An 8,068-nucleotide genomic window follows, 5' to 3' on the forward strand; every position below is an offset into this window, starting at 1 on the left:
AAACAAGTCAAATGTATTCTTGTAGTGCCCTGACATGCATCGCATATCCTATACGTAATATAATAGATACGTTGAAACAAATGACGAAAAGAATTAACTCTCAGTCATTCATATTAGCAGTCTTTACTTTCGAATATTACATATTCCAAGAAGTGCAAATTATATGCATATATTGCATAATGATTAACTCTCCACAGCAAACGTTGTAGATAAAAAATTAAATTGTTTCACTAGAAAAAGTACCATATACCTTTATGCAAATCATTTTCTTGATGAAAATACAAAAATGCTGCTGCTCATATGCAAGCTAAAATTACAAATTTACTTATAAATAAGATCATCTTTCTTCCGATAGTATAATTTACATTTGTTTACGAATATGCGTATAAAATATTTTTAAATAAATTTTCATGATTTTGTTTGCAAAATAGTGCCGTTGATTCGACGCGAAAGCGATAATTCTAAAGGTCTCGGTAGAAAAAAGATCCTTCGGGAAACGACGACGTAAAATACGCGGCGCGGATAGAGAGGGTTGAAAGGAGCAGCACGTGGGATCCGAGGGTGCGTTTTCCTGCCCTTCGCTTTAGGGAATGAACGAGACATCGATAATCGTGTTTGTTGTACGACTGCCGATACGAAACTTCAGGAATACCGCTCAGCCGAGAAGCAAGGGAGGTTTACGACTTAAGAAGTATTATGTCACCCGAATATTCGGGTGGCATCCTTCTTACCCTCGACTCGCCCAAATCGTGATTCCTTATATGCAACGGGGGGTTGTACGACGCCAAAATTTTGACAACGCTCGCCGTCAACACCCATAACGTTTTAGGATCGTCGCATATGAAGGGTGATCTCTGATCGCGAGTTTACGAAGACTGGGAGAACTTTGGGTTTCGTCGCGCCGCGCGACGAAAGTTTCAATATTTGTTGTTTAAATATTCAGAAGGAGTCGCGACGTCGATCTAAAACTGACAATAGAGCTATCGGTTCTGTTTTAGATATCCAAATCAATGCGCTTTAACTATCTATCGGCTCGAATTTAGTTTTTTTTTTTGCAAAATTCATAATCTCGAAAACTGTAGGATTATTTCATAAAATGAAAATCTCCATTAATATGATTCAGAATATATTAAAATGGTACTTTAGTTCTGTTTGCACGGAATTCTATCTACGTATACCCCACATTATTTAATGTCATGCTTAAATTGAATTAGTGCAATCTACTTTTGTGTAAATCTTCATGTAGTTGATCCGCAGTCTTATAAATTTTGTATCATAATTAAAAGGACATACCTGTCTCGTCTAAAGTCATTAAGTTCCAAATACGTGCTTAATAAGAAAGCAAGTAATAAAACTTTATGTATTCTACATAAGAGAGAGTTGCGAAAGGGTCTTAGTATTAGATGCACATCAACTACGAAAAGTACTCTGACTCACATCAACAAGCCATGTCACTGTGTCTCAGAAGCCAGGGAAGTATACACCACTGACCTAAAACAAAATTAAATCATCGTAATCAAGTAATAATTTAAACATGTACATAGAAATCAATCGTATAGTTAATTATTATTTTTCATCATTATATACAAAGTATCATTTCTGTTTGAGCGATTTATTATTATTTTTTTTTAAGTATTTTTATTACACATGATTTTCTACAAGGATACGTTTATTAAAATAACACAAAGATGCAACTAAAAATTTATACAGAAATCGTATATATAAATTAAAGAGAATCATATATACCTTTCCACTTCTCAAGATTATAATTTTGAATAGATGTACTCTGAATAAATAAAATATTGAAAAAGTACAACGCGCCCCTAACCTCTTCAACGTCTCTCACAACGACAAGCCAGCCAGCGAAATTCATTCCGCCAGTGGGAAGAACAATACTCTGCGTTTGAGACTATCAATCCCATTCGGAGCCATTACGACGTATTCTTCGACTCCGTTAATTAACAAACTCGAAAAGTACTACGCAGAAAGTCCCGTTCGTCTCGAAACGTCGACGAAAGAGTGGTACGAGTCCATCACGCATCGGGCAGGGGTGGCGGCGAGCGTAGGACGGAAGCGCGCACGTATAAAGGGTCGGTGTCTGGCCAGACGGGCAGAAATGAAGCAGCAAGGGTTTTGTTTGTCCGGCTGTCCACCCCTTTCCTTCCTCCGTTCAGGCCCTACCCCTCCTTCCGCCAGCCCCGCATAACCGTGGCTCCGCTCTGCGAGCCCCGTGGCACCCTTCAGTCCCCTTCTTCATCATCTCCTCCCACGAAGCTTCATCTCTCCCGGCAACCCCTCCTTATACCGTCCACCTCCCCTGGTCATGTAACAATGCACGTGTGTACACTGTGTTTGCCCACATCCTCCCGCATATATCTTCGCGAGCTATAATATTGATTACTTCGGGCGAATTTCAGGCCGAGCGGCGCGAGCTGAGACCGTTTCTCCAACTCGAACCGCCACGCCGCGCCGTGCCGACAACCCCTACATGAACCACCCCCTGCGCGGCGCGCAGCCTTCAAGTCAATCTCTCGTTGTCGACGCTGCCACCCCCTCGCACCCCCCCCCGCCCTCCCAAACCTCTGCGTTCGACGTCGCAATGCAGCTTTTCGCTTTTATGTTCGACGATTTGCCCTCGATCTCAGTTTGTCACTGCATCTTAAAACAACTGTGAAGTATCGTCTTGAAGGATGTCCAATTTCTTGTCGTAAAAGTTAACTGTATTACATCTGTTAAGTAGTTTAAAAAGAGAGTCAAATTCATAAGAGAAGTAACAATACATTTAATGTCTATACTCTCGCGAGTTACACACAAATTTTAAAATTTTCTACAGTTAATATATTAGAATTATTAATATAATAATTATTTTATATTATTCTCATTGCGTTTTAGCGTTCATTTTTTTATCTAATATGAATAAAATTTTTTTTATAGATTTCTTAAATTAATTCTTTATGCTATTCTATATGATGCGAATAAGCTCAACGAATTTCATATGTTTTCTTTTTTTTTTTTTAATATATAATACATATATTGTTTAAAAAAATCAAAAAAATTCTGCATCATAATCAGCGCAAAACATAATGTCAATGTAATAATTTTCACAATAGCGTTAAAAAAAATTGTAATATCTTTGCCGCATGGCATTTACAAAATCTTCTTGTCACAATATAAAATTAAATACTGTAGTAAAAACTCATATAATTAAAAAGGCATAATTAGTTTTCTCTCTCGATATTTTTCCTCCCATCACACAACTCCCTTAAGCGGCCAATAAAAATTGCGAATCCCCTACCACACACACAGTGCCGAGTGACCTTTCAAATGCAGCGCGTATTAAAAGCGCGAGCGCATGAAAAAGTATAAACGAAAAGCGCAACAATACCAAAAAAGCGTTATAACTATTGCGCGTAATGTTGGAACTCTGAAAGAGCCATCGTTCCGTTCCGGTAAATACTGTGCGACTTAAATTGCGTCACGATCCTTCCCGAGCTATCCCGTGAACATTTAATTCCATTCGCGAACCACCCTCCGTTCCGCCCGCCCTTCCGCTCGCCCCGCCGGCCCTTCCTGTCTCCCGGCTTGCATCAGCACCAAGTCCGTATGTCGCGAATCGAAGTACAAAGAAGCAATAGTAGAAATAAGATAATTGCTATTACAATCGCAATTTCATCCAGGACGACGGAAACTTGGTGGTAAAGGGACGCGGGGTGGAGCGCGAGAGCGGAACGAGAGAAGGGCCGGGGAAGGACGACTGCCGCAGAGAGCTGAACTACAAAGTACGTTAATGTCGTGCTCACACCCCCGTGCACCCCCAGCGCCATTCCGATGCCGCAGACAGTTTGTTGTCGAAGCTTCGGGGATTACACAAATGAGGTTGTTCAGCGGGAGAAATGTACATTCCGCTACAAAGCCGGTCCGCGCGCGCCGTGTGCCACGCCACGCACGGAATTAAAAACCGGGGTGGAAGAGCGAAGGTGAAAAGTGCCGCTCTCTACCGCGATCCTCCCGTACCCCCTCCCCCCTCCCCTCCCCCGCGCCCGCGCCGCGGACAATATTTTCTTTGCTGAAAGCCGGCGCGCCGTAGAATGGATTTTCATCGACGCGGCGTTTGAGCCCTTCAAGAACGGAATTCGTTTTTATCGGATACGCGCTCTCGCATCGGAATATCGCCGCAACGCGACTGGTGTAGTTTTTAAAAATAGCATCCTTCGACCTCGATCGTCGCCGTCAGCGGCTTGAACATATTGCAGACGCGTTGACACACGTCACTAAATCTCCACGATACTGGAATACTCCGGCGAATCGGACGCGTCCTGCATCGCGTCCGGCATCGCATCGGCTTTAAATGTCTCGGAGAAAAAAAAAAAACGTCCTTTCTCTTCGCACTTCTTATTGATTAACAATATCGTATGTACTGTTATTGATACGGCTCGTTAAATTAGATTTTCCTTATCCGATTTGATATGTATAATCGATGTATAATCGTTTTCAGAAAATTAATTTATGCAACATCACTTATTGAAATGTTATATTAAAACTATTATAAAATAAAGAATGTCATAATTCAAATTTGTAGTAATATTTAATTAAAAGGAGATACTTTAATGCATTTTTTAGAAATCTATAAAGAATTGCGTAAGTAATTTTAAAAGAGAGAACCTATATATTTTTATTTTTACTGTTATAACTATGTCAAACTTTAGAAATTTATCTATTCGTCTTATATCGTTTGCCTCTTACTTCTTAATGAAGAGGTTACTTGAGATACATTGTATCAAAAACAAGTTACAATCGTACAAAAATAAGCTTCACATTAATTATACATCCACACCTTTAAAAAAATCCGCGCTTACAAATATTGGATGCACATGTTAACATTTTTTCCAAAAACGGAGTCTTGAGAGCTTGAAATTTTGTGGCTTGTCTGAGCTTTCGCAAATAATAGTGAAACTCTCCATAAAGTTCGCCTCTGCTTGAGAAAGGAACAGGAACAGCGGCAGCCGATAGTGACGTCGGCGGAAACTAGTTAGGTCGGAGGCCGACGCGACGCGGCGTAGTCCGAGGGGGTTGTAACGGAGACGGCTCTCGTGCCGGCGCACCATAGGGACCGGGGGATAGTAATTGTATACGTACTGGGAGAATGGCAAGGTAAACAAAACTATGTAAGATTGCCCCATTAATATACATATCTCTCGGTTCAGCCGGGCCGTGAGAGAGAGCCAACCCGTCTCTGAGCTGCCGATGGGGTGGGTAGTCTTGGCCTCAGACTTTGGGGTTAGGCCCGCTCAAGAGCAAGTAGGGTACACAATGGATATTGAGACCATAATTTACGGCTGATTGTTAGCCCCCGCGATCTATGGATTCCTGCGTCTCGCCGCGCGTACCACCGTACGCCTTCTAACGACTCTCGCTTCCATGTCGAATTTGTATTAGGCTCGTAATAAGTACGGGATACGTGTGCGCCGGGCGGAAGCGGAGGCATTAGAGGAATCCTGCGGGAGCGATCGATATGAATATATGAAAGACGCCACGGGATCGTAATGCTTGTCATCCCGCGGATTTTCTACATTAACTACACTGTTGGATCCAAAATAATGTATAATATATGGAAAACTGTGCCCGACAATAGTACCGAGCATTTCCTTAAGTAAATATCGTATTACGCTATAATGACGTTAAAATCGACGTGTAAATACTTCTTAGAGGATAGTCGATATTATTTTCGTACGCTTTGTAATTGAATACACTTCAAGTAATTTTACATTCGCTTTTGCAAGTCAAATGTTATATATGCTTTCTACATCGACAGACAATCTACATCGTGTATACTTAAAAGCAACAAATAGTAATAAATGAGCCAATGTTAATATTAGGTAGTGAAAATCAGGTAGTGTCTTCGAAATTATTCGCATCGAGCGAGCTGTAAGGCGTAATTGGCCCAAGTTCGAGAAGGAACGTTTCCACGTGCGAGGTCAGTTATTCTCTGCTTACTCAACTGGCTTTGCAACAAGAAGGACATGATAAATTAATTACGAGGGTCAAATTCACAACTGGGTTCCATAGGTTGGATTGGAGGGAGGGGGGGGGGAGGGGGGCGAATGTCTTACTAGTTTCAGTGGTAGCTTGAGGGACCGTGTAAGGAGGAGACGATGTTTGGTCTTCCTTACAAGGGGCCGACCAGCCAGCCGACCAACCTGCCTGCCACTTACCGAAGGATAATAACGTAGTAATCCCGCCATGAGACACGGATGAAGTCCTTAATAACCCCATAAACTCAAGATATATCTTGCATATCAATATACCAGAACAAGCATGCATACCGCTACAACACATACATCGGCGTCATCTCTCGTTAATTAAACAAACGATTCACGTCAAATTCTCTCACAATCAAAAGATATCGCAGGAACGTTAAAAGCGTTATTTAAGCTATTAATTACAGCCGGTTAAGTGGTAAATGCTTTCGTCAATATTCCAATCGGAATTAATCACGAAATGGATAATTAGGCAAATTTTTAATATTTCTCCTTTATGCATATGCAAAACGAGGTTTGGCGTTTGACATTTTGTTACAAGTACTATCAAGTTAACAAACCGTTGCATATAGATTTGTAATTTAGTTATGAAATTCATCGAATAAATATGCATAGAAATAAATATTGCTCGGCGCATAAATTTTCAACGTCGGGCTGTTAAAAACCCCTGGGATGATCAAAATCTGTTTTCTGCGCATCTACGATATCGAGGACAACGAGAGCGATCGATAATTAATAAGTCAATTGTCGGCACGAGTCGGTATTTCATATCTGAGGGCAAGCGCGCGTTACATTTTTCCGCATTCTCGTGAACGAAACTATCGAGGAAAAATGATACGGCGATTCCAGGAAAAATCGCAGCCCGCGGCGCGCGCCGCGCCGCGCCGCGCTTGTCAATTTTGCACCTTTCAATTCGATTTGGAAAGTATCGCGGGGAAATAGTATCGAAATATCGTTTATACGTCTCTCTAAATCGGGCACTTCGTATCGAGCTTGTTGAGGTCGGTTGCATTCCTATCGCGCTATGCAACGTAACATGAATTTGCAGGAATTCACGATATAATCACAAATTAATTACGACGGCTTTATTGAAGTTCGCGGCGATTTTTGAAAATTTCCGGAAATTACGGAAGGTCGATCTGAAATTGGAATTCGCGATGCGCATGCTGCCCGCTGCAAATTTGTGTAAGTAATGTAGTTCATTTAACGTAAAGTGCAAATCCATCTGAAAAAGAGGCCCGCTCGCGAAACATCGTTCTCTACCAAATTTGTTGCGTAACGTTAATAATTAAAAAAAGCAGGTAATTGAAAACAAATGTGATTTATTGATTGACAAGAAATCCGTTTAAGACAAAGAGGAAAGTAAAGTGAGATAAAAATTACACGAATGAGTTGTATTAACATTATACACGCGCGCGCACACACATATTCGTTTATTTTTATTTATTTATTAATCTTTATATCTATAAACAGCCAGTTCACAAAATAAAACACCGGGTGCATTATTTCAGATCTCAAAAATACCTTTGCGAGATACGCAGCTATCATCGCGGCGACAAGTTTTCCCCAAGGACAGTTTCTACGTCTGTCAAGATGCAACAAAAAGTGAGGACGATCGAGGGCTGCTGTAGCAAGCTGTTTTCTCGACCGATGGCGGACAGATGACGGCAGAGCGGAGGAATTTAACAAATGGTCATTCGGTCGTTGCCACGAAACGCACCTACTTGAGATGCGGAGGATCTATGACTGCCATTTCTCACCGGCGATTTGCGGCCGGAGCAATACCCTAAGCGGGCCGCGCATAAGAACTGTTGAGACACCCGAGAAGGACTTCCCGAGCAGGTTGATTACCGTCACGTGGTTTCCGAGGTAGCTTGCCGAAATACTATGGCGAAACATAAGAAAGGACACATAACGAAGAAACTCCTCGCCCTGAGAAAGCCGTAGATTATATTGTATATTATATTATATAATAAATGATAAATTAATCTTGTAATATAAATGATTAGTATATTTAAATATTATATATA

General features: G+C 41.2%; 1 protein-coding gene across 15 annotated transcripts in view; it reads right to left on the bottom strand.

The window, feature by feature from the left end:
* The window catches only part of LOC108751114 (forkhead box protein P1-like), a 305,487-nt gene that overhangs the window by 200,304 nt on the left and 97,115 nt on the right, over positions 1-8,068 (bottom strand). For 2 of the 15 annotated variants that reach the window (XM_018491121.1, XM_018491120.1), the window contains exon 2: positions 1,438-1,491. The exons of the other annotated variants lie outside the window; for them this stretch is intronic. The gene's annotated coding sequence lies outside the window, so the exon portion shown is untranslated. The remainder of the gene's footprint in view (positions 1-1,437; positions 1,492-8,068) is intronic. 15 annotated transcript variants of the gene reach the window in all.

This window comes from Trachymyrmex septentrionalis, unplaced genomic scaffold, assembly GCF_001594115.1.
Source record: "Trachymyrmex septentrionalis isolate Tsep2-gDNA-1 unplaced genomic scaffold, Tsep1.0 scaffold40, whole genome shotgun sequence".
Classification (NCBI taxonomy): domain Eukaryota; kingdom Metazoa; phylum Arthropoda; class Insecta; order Hymenoptera; family Formicidae; genus Trachymyrmex; species Trachymyrmex septentrionalis.